Source organism: Rhinichthys klamathensis, unplaced genomic scaffold (genome assembly GCF_029890125.1).
Source record: "Rhinichthys klamathensis goyatoka isolate OS25496 unplaced genomic scaffold, OSU_Roscu_1.1 h1tg000301l_1, whole genome shotgun sequence".
Lineage (NCBI taxonomy): Eukaryota > Metazoa > Chordata > Actinopteri > Cypriniformes > Leuciscidae > Rhinichthys > Rhinichthys klamathensis.
Window position 1 is genome coordinate 1124590 of NW_026606820.1, and position 12580 is coordinate 1137169.

The window sequence follows — 12580 nt, forward strand, 5'->3', positions numbered from 1 at the left end:
TGGTCGTATATGCGTTGTATTTGCGGCACGTTTTGTCAAACTGATGAAGTTGTTTTCTTAGGCCATGTCCACACTAATACGTTTGTATCCGGATTAATGTGGACGTAGCCTTAATTTGCTGGTGTTTTTTTTATTTACATGTGTTTTCTTTAGTTGCAGCACGTTGAGAGCTCTCTTTTCCTTTATTAACAAGCTACATTTTCCAACAAGTAGTGGTGTTTCCCTTTTTATTGTGCCTGCAGTTTTTAGCTTCATTTTAGTGAATAATTTGTCACAGTTCATTTAAGTATATGATTCACCAATAAAATGAACAATTCATATTTTTAAGCAATATATAGTATAAAAAGATGCCATTTGTCAGACTCAGTTATAAATATTTTTCTATTTTCATTAGCTGCAAAACGTTAATGCTATGACTTTTGATGCTTCATAATTTGTGTGCCTATTAAGTGCAGATTTTATTGCCAAATTAAATAGTATAATAATTTCTGTTCATGTATAAAGATATAGTATCTTAAGTGTAGCTGCTACTTGTTAGTGACTGTTAGTGTAGCTAACTTGTGGTCAAATTCGTCCATACAACCATTGTTTACAGACACTTTGTGTGCCACAGCTGTAAAACTGCTCATGTTTTTCCATCTATCCTCAAGGATGATCCTGACGCTGCTCCTCTGAGTCCCATGATCATCATGGATGTGGCCATCGTAAATCCCAGATGAGCCTCAGACACACTCTCTTGGAGAAGGCACAGACACAAACCAGCAGCAAAGTGAGCAACATAGATCTCTTTGACTTTTGTAGATGCGCATCAGAACAGATAGTGTATAATGAGATTAAAGCAGTGACTTTCCTATTAGACAACACAATTTTTATAACATTTTCATATTAGGATTGAGGTTCATTTTTAAAGTGCCATTTGAGCGGCATTTGTCCAGCTACGGATTTGAAGCAGTGGTGTGTGTGTGTTTGTTTTTGCGGTCAAGCTCAGGTAGGCTGATCATTTGGAAACAGGAAACTAAAGCAGACACAGGGCAGTTGGGGGGCAGCAGAGCTGCACTAATACCTTCGGACAGCCGGGTAAGGGACGGCCAGCCAGACTGCATCCCCAGGGTGGGCCAGGACAGAGAAATGGGCAGGACAGGGACAGACAGAGCCACAGAACATTAAAAAGTCAGACAGATAACATATTAATATTATTTTTTAATGATATTTTCATAAGCCCAGCTGTGTTGTACTTCCCCAGTGACAGAAAAACACAGCAGTGTGTGTGTGTGTGTGTGTGTGTGTGTGTGTGTGTGTGTGTGTGTGTGTGTGTGTGTGTGTGTGTGTGTGTGTGATTGCTCCATGAAAGTAAGAATCTCTGCACTGATATCTTTTCTCATTTTCCGGAGGTCATCCGCATAGTAAAATCATTTCTGAATCTGACATTTAATCCATTCAAACAAATAACCCGAGTGAGCAAATCTATTCCTTCACATCTTCATCTATATGTCGCAGTAAAACACACACAGACACACGTGACAGATCGCACACCATCTGAAATGAGGCCTGAGGGGCTTTAATGACCTCTGATAAACATAAACCTTGTTTATCATCTCCATCACATTCTTTCTGTGGAGAGAATGAATCTGTATGCACACACACATTCACAGTTTCACAAAGAATCTGTATTTAGTTCAGTGATCTCGTTAGGAGGTGTGTCTGCAGTATTTTATTTCATGCTGAGTGGAATAGATGCCTGTGGCGAGCCGTGTATGGAGTACTGAGTCTTAAAAGAGGGAATTGTAGTTCTGTCATAAATATAAATCTGTATTTGTAAGAGAGTCTTGAGGATGTGTATGGATAGGCTTTATTATGACTGTTAATCAATTTGTTGCAATGCATAAAGTATCATGAAACATGATACGTTCATGGAACATTTTTGTATAATTTATTCTAGGTTGAAGTTATTAATAAATATAAATGTACTATTTTCTTCATAAATACATTCATTTTAATGTACGCATCTTTAAATGTTAAATTTAAGGATATATAGAACTTAACATTTTTAAATGCTGCAAAAGCATTAGTTATTGTTAGTTTATCAATGCATTATCAATGCATGTTAACAAATTAAACCGTATTGTAAAGACTTGTAATTGTAGTCAAGTCATCTTCATTTATATAGCGCTTTTAACAATGGATTGTTTCAAAGCAGCTTTAGATAAACATATCATTTAAGGTAACAGAGAATGTTTTGGTTTTATAGCGCTTCTTGAATAATGTTATTTCCAGCTAAAGTTAATTTTGATTGATTCACCTCCGTCGAAATGATCAGACTTTAAACGCGAACCTGTGATAAACGCTGACAGCGTTCACATGCACATTCATAATTGATTCTATAGTTATGTGCTTTTGAAAATGTGGGCAGGTTTGTAATTCCATACAACCCACACAACCAATTGTACATGATATATTAGTTGCAAATTCTAATAATAGCAGGATAGCCCCAAAATGATAAAATAATTTAAAGACATTTGCATTATTGTGCAGACAAATGCATCACATAGAGTTAAAATGGCTTTAGAAGTCAACAATGACAACAATACAGAGCGAGTGGCCAAGTTACATGTTTCAAATAAGTCACTTGGCTGCTTGCTCTAACGTTAACCTAGCGCATCCAAGTGTTTAAGCGTGAAAGCTAAAGTATTGCTCGCTTACTGCATGACACGGAGGCGCTGACTCGATCACTTAAAACTTAACAACTTAAAATACATTTTTGGTCATACAGATTAGAGTAATGCATCATTCGAAACTTTTATTTGTGTAACCTCACAATAACAACAAAACGTGCTTTTGTAAAGTAAAGAAAACAAACAGCATGCGCTTTCTGCCGTCTCTGTCTCCATGAACTAAAGCGCGTCACAAAAATTGACTGAAACTCGCTCACAGACATGATAAATCTATCTATAGAAATGTCTGCTTTTAAACGAACCAATTCAAATAGAAAACAAATACTCTCTGAATATGTAATCCGTATGAAAGGCACATTTCTCTCAAAAGGCATGTCCACTATACTGTGATGGCAAGTCAGCAACGTCAACGAAAACAATAGCTTATTAATAAATCAAAATGTCTCCTTGCTATTTTTCAGACACATTCATAATCATTACTTTTGACGGTGCTTTGTGGCAAGCTATATATTACGCCTAAATATACATTTAAAGGTTCATTAAAAATCTTTAGTCAGGGGCAACCCTAGTACACATGTAGACGGACATCTTTGACGTTGTTTTTCAGTCCTCCATGCCATGAGCATTACTTTTTAGGATGCTGTGTCATTTTAAAAGTGGTCAAACCTTGAAAAAATGCATTTTCGAGACTCCTGCATTCTTGAATATGATGTTGCTCTATCCATATCATTTTTTTTTATGATTAATTAAAATTAACATTGTTATAGATCAAGCAGATATCTACTGTCAGGACATCACATATTCTACAACATTCCCATTGCAGTTATAAAGATGCAAAACCTGCACAGGCTGTCAAAACAAGAGACAGGTTTTAATGAAGATTTATAGTGCTATCCTCATCACTCGGTGAAGACAGTAGACGATGCACTTCATCATCTTAAGAAACCGATCTCAGGGGGCCTTTGTCCAGTCTGAAATTGTTTCTAACAACTTCACCTTTAATGTATCACTGAAGTCCATTATAGTTTGTGATGTACACCAAATATACCCAGATTTTGCTGATCTATGCTTTGCAATGGCCTTGGGAAACCAATTGCCCTAGATACTAAATATGGAAGACAAAGTTGTTCACCTCTTAGGACAGCATATCTAAGAATGCTGACTTTTAAGACCTTTTATTGGCTACCTAATACCTAATCAGGTCCTAGAGGTTGTCTATCCCTGTTCTTGATCATCCTGTTCTGATTCTCTGCAGTGAGAAAATAAAGCAAAACAGAAAATAATGGCAGTCATTTCATGTATAACTACCCTTTACAAAGCAAATTACTAAGATAAAGACAGAAAAAAAGAGATGGGTTGAGAGATATAATTTAGATCCCTCCATGTGGCGTCCTATATCCATTGCATTGTCCCTGTTACTTCACGTAGGTCATGGATGTTGCAGTATGTAATTTAGGAACTTGTAAATTAGTGTCTTTTTCTTCAAATTCGTGTCTTTGTAAGAAGAAAGTCCTGGTCAGAAGAAAATGAGGTCATGTTTTATTTAGTTTAGTTTAGTGCTTCAGATTTACTTTTCTGCAAGGTGATTACACTAGATTATTATAAAGATTTTTTTTTATTTATTTTTTTATTTGCTCAAATGCCTCTGGGCACAATTGGATAGACCTAAAACCAATCAGAGCGATGAAGGAGATGACGTATGCAGAGCGACGTTTGTCTGTTATAGAACAACTTAGTTTGAATAAATGAGCAGACACTGATTAGCTACTTGCGTTACGTTTATTTAAAATTAACAGCAAGACAACTAGAAGTGAATGTGCTTTCCATTAAATCAATCACACACAGTAAACAACACCTTAACAAAAAAAACTTTGCAATGAACTTTGCAATTTAGACGCACAAACTGGGTGCCGTGCGGTGAGACCATAGAGGGTGAGACATGCTCATGCTCGGGCAGATTCGGCTTGAAGTCGGTGATCCTCGGACTGTTACAAAAAAAGCCGTGCACACAGCCAAGCGAAATAGGGTCGGTCTTGCGCACCGAACGCGTCATTTTTGCCACACGCACCTTCGCGCTCGTGCGGACGCGTCGAGTATACACAAGGCTTTACTCCGTGTCAGCGCGCGCTCTGATCGGTAAAGGGGCAGAGATTTCAGACCTCTGTTTATTAAGGAGATCTCCAAGATTTCTCTTCTTGGGAGGGGAGGGGGGAGGGGTGCACAGACCTCTCCCGAATCATCTCCAGCAGTAGCAGCCTCCGAAGCACCACTAACTCCGCCTCCGTTTCCCTCGTAAGCTGATATTAGTATTTAAACATTCTCTATGATAAAAAAATTTTGTGAAAAAAATATTTTAATAACATGGTTTTGGCGGTTATAGAGTTCTAATGACGGTGTTCAACTATAACCGTCACACCCCTAGTTCCACGGCGGCATCCATCTTTGTAAATGTACAAAATCTGCTTCACCGTCGCTGTGCTGTCGTCATCGTGTAAAGCCCGCCCCAACGTTTCTGATTGGTGCCGCGATTTCGACGGATTAGAAATGGGCTTGAATGAGCTCTTTGCCAGACTAACTTGCAGAGCAAATCTAAATTTGCCGGAAGTTGTCTGGGTTTTCCCAGGCTAATTGTTAGGCCCAATTTAAACTATTTACTAATTTGTCTAAATGTAAATGTGTCTAAAAACTAAAACCAATTGTTTTCAATGCTTTTCAAGTGAATTTAGGTACAATTTTTAGAATTACAAGTAATGGTGTTACTAAATTATTAGTGTTTATAAAGATATTAGCTTTAAGTGAGTGTTAGATGATGGCAAAAGTCCATGGCCAAATATCCAATAATTTGGCTGATATTTATATCCAGTATTGACCAATACATTTTAAACGCCAGTAATAGGCCAATAACCATTGCGCACTTGTGTATCCCTTTTCGATTCGTTGTAATGAAAACTGAAGCCAAAAATGGAAAAGTCATTGTTGATATTTTTGAGAGCTGGGACTCACAGAAGAGCAGTGTGAATGCAGAACAACATTTGTCCCAACTCAACATCTGGTGCCACCAGTGGAGAATTGTGTGGATAAGATGTAAAGAGACATGTTGATTGGAGTTGTTTTAATATTCATGCTCACATTCTGAGTTAGTCATCCGTGAGAGATAGAAAAAGTAGAAGAAAATAGTGACACATACACAAACAGACCATGATATCTAAAGGTCCATAGACATGTTGAGCTTGAGTCTGAATGACGGTGACAGGTGAAGACTTTGCGGTCCACCCTGTAGACAACTGCCTAAGAGTGAGGGGTGGGTGGAAAGAGAGAGTATCTTCATAAATTATAGTTTAAAACAAATTAACTTTGCACAATGTACAATTTAATGTAAAATTTCTCTGAATATCCTGAAACCGATGTGAGTATTTGTACTGGGTATTGGGAAGTTACCAACTGTTGCATCACTCGAATCGATGACACATGCAGATAGTTTTCACATGACTTTCACATGATTCCTGTTTTGTCTACACTCACACAAATGTCTTGTATCAGTTGATGATTTGTTTATACATGGATACTGGAAATCTTTGACATCATTTTATTCGACAACATCATAGATATATGCTAGTACTGTTGTTGTATTTTCTGTTTAAATAGACTCCTTTTCATTCTGTTACATTTGCAAGTTTCATATTGACTTTAGTGCTGCCGCGATTAGTCGACTTAGTCGACGTAATCGACCATGCAAATTAGTCGACGGCAATTTTTTTAGTCGACGTGTCGTTTTACTATTGACTGCTATTTATTTTTGGTCTCCCGTCACAAACGGCTCACTGTAATTCACCTCCACACACCAGTCTGTGCGCCGTGCGCGCCCTACTGGTTTATCTGCTATCATTTTCCTTCACGTTCCCGCCTGCCTTCACTGCTTTGATATGAAAAATTGCGGAGGCAGGTGACGGAGCTTTCACAGTGGGCTCGTTTGCTGCGGTCCGAGCGCGAGCGCGATTGTTCCCGGCGCCCCCCGCAGCATTGGTCTGGTTTCACACTTAATTCTATCGAACCCTGTTGAGTTTGCGTGCATCTTATGCCATCGCAAACGTGCACGGCGCATGATAGAAAACAGAACGCGGGTCAATATATTGTGTTTTTCAAACGGACTCTTTTGAGGAGACAGTGGATTTCCAAATGTGTTGCCCTGATTGCACTGCAGACTCAACTCTCGCGTATCCAAGGTAAATCATCAACACTATCATCCCTTACATGTGTTTTATTTAACTAAATGCATCATAATCAGCTAAAACGCATGGGCAGGTAAGGTTACTTAACTTCCTGAACAAGCGCTCCCGAGTCCGTGTTGCTTTCACATTCACGCGAAGTGTAAACGCGAGCTACATAACTGCGTGCCTGCCTGCTTTCAGCGCGACTCATAGTGGGCTAGTCCAGACTCTTTCAATTCCAATTTATTTGTATAGCGCTTTTCACAGAAAATGCATTGCATCTACTTTACTATTCAGGGTGATGTTATCAGTTATGCTTTTCAGAAATGTACATAAATTAATCATTATTAGCTTGCTGTACATTTTTTAAGGCAGAACAAAGAGCTAATTTAAGTAATACATACATGTTTGTTATTAGAGGATTAGATTAGGACTCTGACTAATATGGTATAGCCTAATGGAAATGCAGATACTTAATGCTTAGATTGTTAATACATAATGTTTTTGAACAGGTGACATTTTATGTTTTGGCCCTTCAGTTGAGTTCAAAATAAAATGGACACAACGAAATAAACACTTGATTTTTTTTTAATTAGTCGTTTAGATTAGTCGACTAATCGAAAAATTAGTCGAAAGATTAGTCGTTAGAAAATTAGTCGTTAGTGGCAGCACTAATTGACTTCAACATGCATTGAGAGCTATTTTCCTTTGTAGATTCCCTTTCTTTCCATTTCTTGCCATTTAGGATTGCCTCTCATTTTTTCCTCAGTGAGCATACAACATCCGCACAGTCCAGTTTGGTTAATGTCTGTCTTGTTTGTCACACAAACTGAAAACTGAGTTCAGATGAAGGTACTACTGAATTTGTCCATGAAACTGCATCAAATGTGTCTGAATAGTGGAATTCCTTAAACAAGTTTTTGAGTAAAGTTGCGCGCATGCATGTACTGTATATGTGTGGATGTCTCTGATAATAGAAGAACTTTCTGTGTCATGACAAATGAGTACCGCTGTGCACAAGCAACAGGGATAAATAATAATGCAACATACTGTAAATAATGCACAAGCTGCAGTATTCACTGCTACAATGGACACATGAGCCAGCAAACACACAAATAAACCCTTTTATGTATAAGGAAGCACATAAACATGATCCATAATTTAATATGTAACAAAGATGGAAGGTCTATAGGTTAGGTATAGCATATGGGAGGTTGACATGGAAGTTAGCCTGGGCATTCTGCAAAGATTGGTCTAAATATATGTTTTTGTTGTTTCTGATGGAGTTTGGTGTATGAAGTCCCATGAATAGAAGCATAACATATGCATGTTATGTTGGGATAATCGGATGAGTCGCATCATGCATATATCTGCACCATCACAAACCACACAGGCACACACAGACACCCCAAGGCTAATGAAATGTCAGGGAGGCGTGAATCACTCTGTAATAGATGGAGTGTAAGTAATTTAGGTGACTTTGTCTGCCAGTCACAGCATAAAAACATACACATAGACGCACAGATTTAAAGAACGGACAAATGGACATTCACAATGTAAATTTAGTCACAAACAGAGACAGAAAGGCTAAAGTTCTGTTACACAAACAGTATGGGCATGGACCAGGATGGAGCATGTGATTATTGGTTAGTCACCTGGCCTGCATCTCTTTTCATACTGTCACTCCACACTCATAATACCATAATATTCTTAAAGTTGGTAGATATATAGTCACATATGTGCAAGATAACGAATGTATTTGCATTTTTACACTTGGAAAGTGCACACATGTTTGTCAAACTAATGTAACGTGGGCCTTGCACCTCTAATTTCATGTCCCATTTCTTCAATTGATGTAAATGAGATCCCAGTCTTCAAAGGAACCCACTATGGAGGATTGCTTTTTTTGTAGTTACAAATAACAGACTTCTTCTTTTGGAGAGTTAGCTTTGAAAAACTAAATGTTTTGGTACATTTGATCACTGTACAAAACGGTAGTGCAACGGCTTGGGTCACTTGTGCTGTGATAACTGCATTTTTTATTAGGCTGTTTGGATGGATGGATGAATGGATTGAATAAAGGATTGAAGGAAGGATGTAACCAAAAATTCAAGATTTATCAAGTGGTCATTGAAAAACCCACTTTGATTAACCACTAATCTGAATATTGGAAGCAACATGTCCCTCTTCATGTCTGTGGTACGGCCCTGGATGGATGGTTTATTAGCTGTAAAAGTGTCTGAAATGTGAAGTAAACCAGAGGTCTTAAAAGAGAGTATAGGAAAGTGTAAATCAGTCCCACTGTCTTATTGTCAGGCAGAATCATGACCCTGTCTGGAGGGACCGAAGGAGCTGTTGATCTTCGACGTGAAGCCGATCACGGAGATGAACGAGTGTGCAGATGCACGGATTAGAAAATGCATTATAGATCACAAAGTTATTTGTTGTTGTGAGCAGCAGCTGCTGTGTCTAACTGATCGATGGAGATCTCACAGTACACAACCTCTTCTTAGCTCTTTCATGTGTGGAGGCCTGATTGTTGAGCTTTACATTATCGCCCCCATGTGACAGCAGCTGGAACTGCAGAAGTAACTGATGGAAGAAAGACAGCGTTTCAACCAACAGAAAATGGTTGAAAAGCTGACATATTATAATCTAAAATAATATAATGTTATGCTGTATTCATTTTACTTATTCATTTTTTTTATTTCATTTGCACTCTTGGGATGAATGTGAATGAGGGATATATATTCAGAAATAATATAAATAAATAAACAAACGTGTGTATGTGTATATATATATATACACACACGTTTGTTTATATATATATATATATATATATATATATATATATATATATATGTCTGTCGACAGATGAAAATAGTTGATGTTTTAAAAAAAATATTAAAACATTTACAATAACAAAAAAATAGAAGGAAAATATATATTTTTTTGTCACCATAGTTTCAGGCCATGTATCTCTATATATTGTCTGGTCCAGATTAGTTTACTCCAGTACATGTTGGGATGGGTGTTGTTGTAGTACACACTGAATACAGTCCGTTTGAGCTTCCGTGTTGATGTCTGAGAGTTCAGGCCAGGTTGGTCGTGTTCAATAAAGCAAGTTGTACGCAACTATAGACCATTTCAAGGACGTAAACAATAACAAACGCGTTGGAATGCTACTGCGCATGTCTGGCCCTGAATCGTTTCCGGTGGCGCCATTTTAGAACCACGGATCTGTGAAAACCCTGAAAACAAGCTCCTACTTTTGAAGTCTAGCAAAAAGGCAAGTTAAAGTATTTCCAAGAAGTGAAAATAAATGATGATTGAAATCATCGGACCCTTTTTAAGACTTTGATGCGTTAACTTTTTACCTGAATAGTCTGACGGATCATCTGATTGCGTGTTGCGGCTGCTTGCGTGTACACGAGAGATGCGATAAAAGCATATCGCAGTCTGGATGCTTACAATTAATTTCTTAGCGGAAAGGTTGGGAACATTTATTCGTACAATGTGGATGACATATGTCTTGTGTTTGGTGCAGATGAAGCAAGTCAAAATAGCGTCAAAACCGTACTTATGGTTTGTCCGACGAGGTTACGAGTGGGCATTTCACTTGCATTGCTGGGTTTGTCAGTCTGTATATCTGCAAATATTCATATTTATCTGTACAGCGCTAATCAAAATACATATCGTTTCAGAGCTGCTTTACAGAACATCCATGTATATGAATGCTAAATGTACGCTAGTAAACTAATCGCTATGCTATTACTCATTTCATACGTTTCCAAGGGTGTGTGTTTAGTTAGGTGAAGTTTGTTGCTGTGGAACGGTGTGCGAGGGTTTAAATGTCCTATCTGAGCCATTCATGTGGTCACAAATAAATAGAAGGTGAATGCAATTTAATGCTGGCTGTCTTTATTTTCTAATGCCCGTATTAGCCATTTAAGAGAAACATAGATATATGCAGATTAATAATTGTACAATTAAGAATAAAACACACAGAATACACTTTTTAGGTCCTTGAAGGTAAAATATGTTATTTTATGGTTTTCAAATAGTCACATACAGATTTGCTGTGTGTGTGTATGTATATAGGTGAAACTTGAAAAATTAGAATATCATGCAAAAGTTAATTTATTTCAGTAATTCAACTTAAAAGGTGAAACTAATATATTATATAGACTCATTACATGCAAAGTGAGATATTTCAAGCCTTTATTTGTTATAATTTTGATTATGGCTTATGAATTCAAAATTAGAATATTATGAAAAGGTTTTCACAATATTTTTGACACCTTTTAAGTTGAATTACTGAAATAAATGAACTTTTGCACGATATTCTAATGTTTCGAGTTTCATCTGTAGTAGTCAACATTTGAAGTGGATCAAAGAAGTTAATCAAAGTTGTCCTAAGACAAGAAAGGGTTTTGTTCAATATTAATGTATAACTTTGATGAAAGGGTTAGGTCTCCTTCAAATGTTGACTACTGCATTTATTCATAAATACATAAACAAAAGAAACATTCTCTCACTTTCAACAGCTATTATTTTCAGCAAATTTCTTATTATGTGTAAATACCTGTATGAACAAAATGCTTCAACAACTAAGACAACAACATAAAACATTTCACAGAATTTTTTTTTTTTTTTGACAAACATAAATGGAGTTATGAGTCCCTGAACAAAGGGGGTCAATATCAATCCTCAAGTTTTCCAAAACATCTGGGGCTTCATACAGTGTGTGCAGAATTATTAGGCACGTTGATTTTCTGATCATATTTTTTTTCAGGCACATTTGATCAATTCCAAACCACATTAATCTTAATAACTACTATTCATTTTGTATTTAATCATTTACAAGTGATATATAATTGTTTATGAAGGCTGGAAATGAAAAACGCCTTATATTCTGGTGTGCATAATTAGGCATATTTTCTTTTACAGATAAAATAAGCCAAAAAAGAGAGGTAAATAATCCTTAAAAATGACCCCCACTTAATAATATTCACTAGCTGTAGTGTAGTAGAATACATGATCTTCCAGAATCTGACAGTAACTTTTGGAAGTTCATTTTTTGTCCATCTCTGCAAAACAGACTTCAGGGTAGGAGATGGACTAAAAATTAACTCCCAAAACTTACTGCCAGATTCTGGAAGATTAATTCTTCAAACAGTGGTACAAGAGGATGTGGTGCTGGTCCGTCAAGAGTCACTCTCAATCTGTCTGTCTATAGGGCCTATTAAAAAAAATGTATTTCATGTATTCATGTATTTTACCAACTTCAGCTTGTGATTCTTATTAAGAGGGCATCATTTTTTAGGATTCTTTATCTAACCTAAGTCTCTGAGATCCTGATATCTTGCTCTTCTGGAGAATCCAGGTTGCAGTTCTGGAAAATGGCGGCGCTGGAGACTAAAGAGTTCCTGATGGTTTCACACTTAATTCTTCACCTTAATTATTTTACAGCTAACATGCATATTTTCTTCTCCACCTGTTTTCGTCTGACCCAATGAGCATTTCACTGTCCAATCGGGTCAAGCCTTAACTGCGATTCCTAGTATTGCATCCTTCATATGGGCATTTAATAATTTGTGACTTTTCAGTCTGAGTTAAATCTCTTTTTTTTGGCTTATTTTATCTGTAAAAGAAAACATGCCTAATAATTATCCATTATTATCCACCTGAATATAAGGT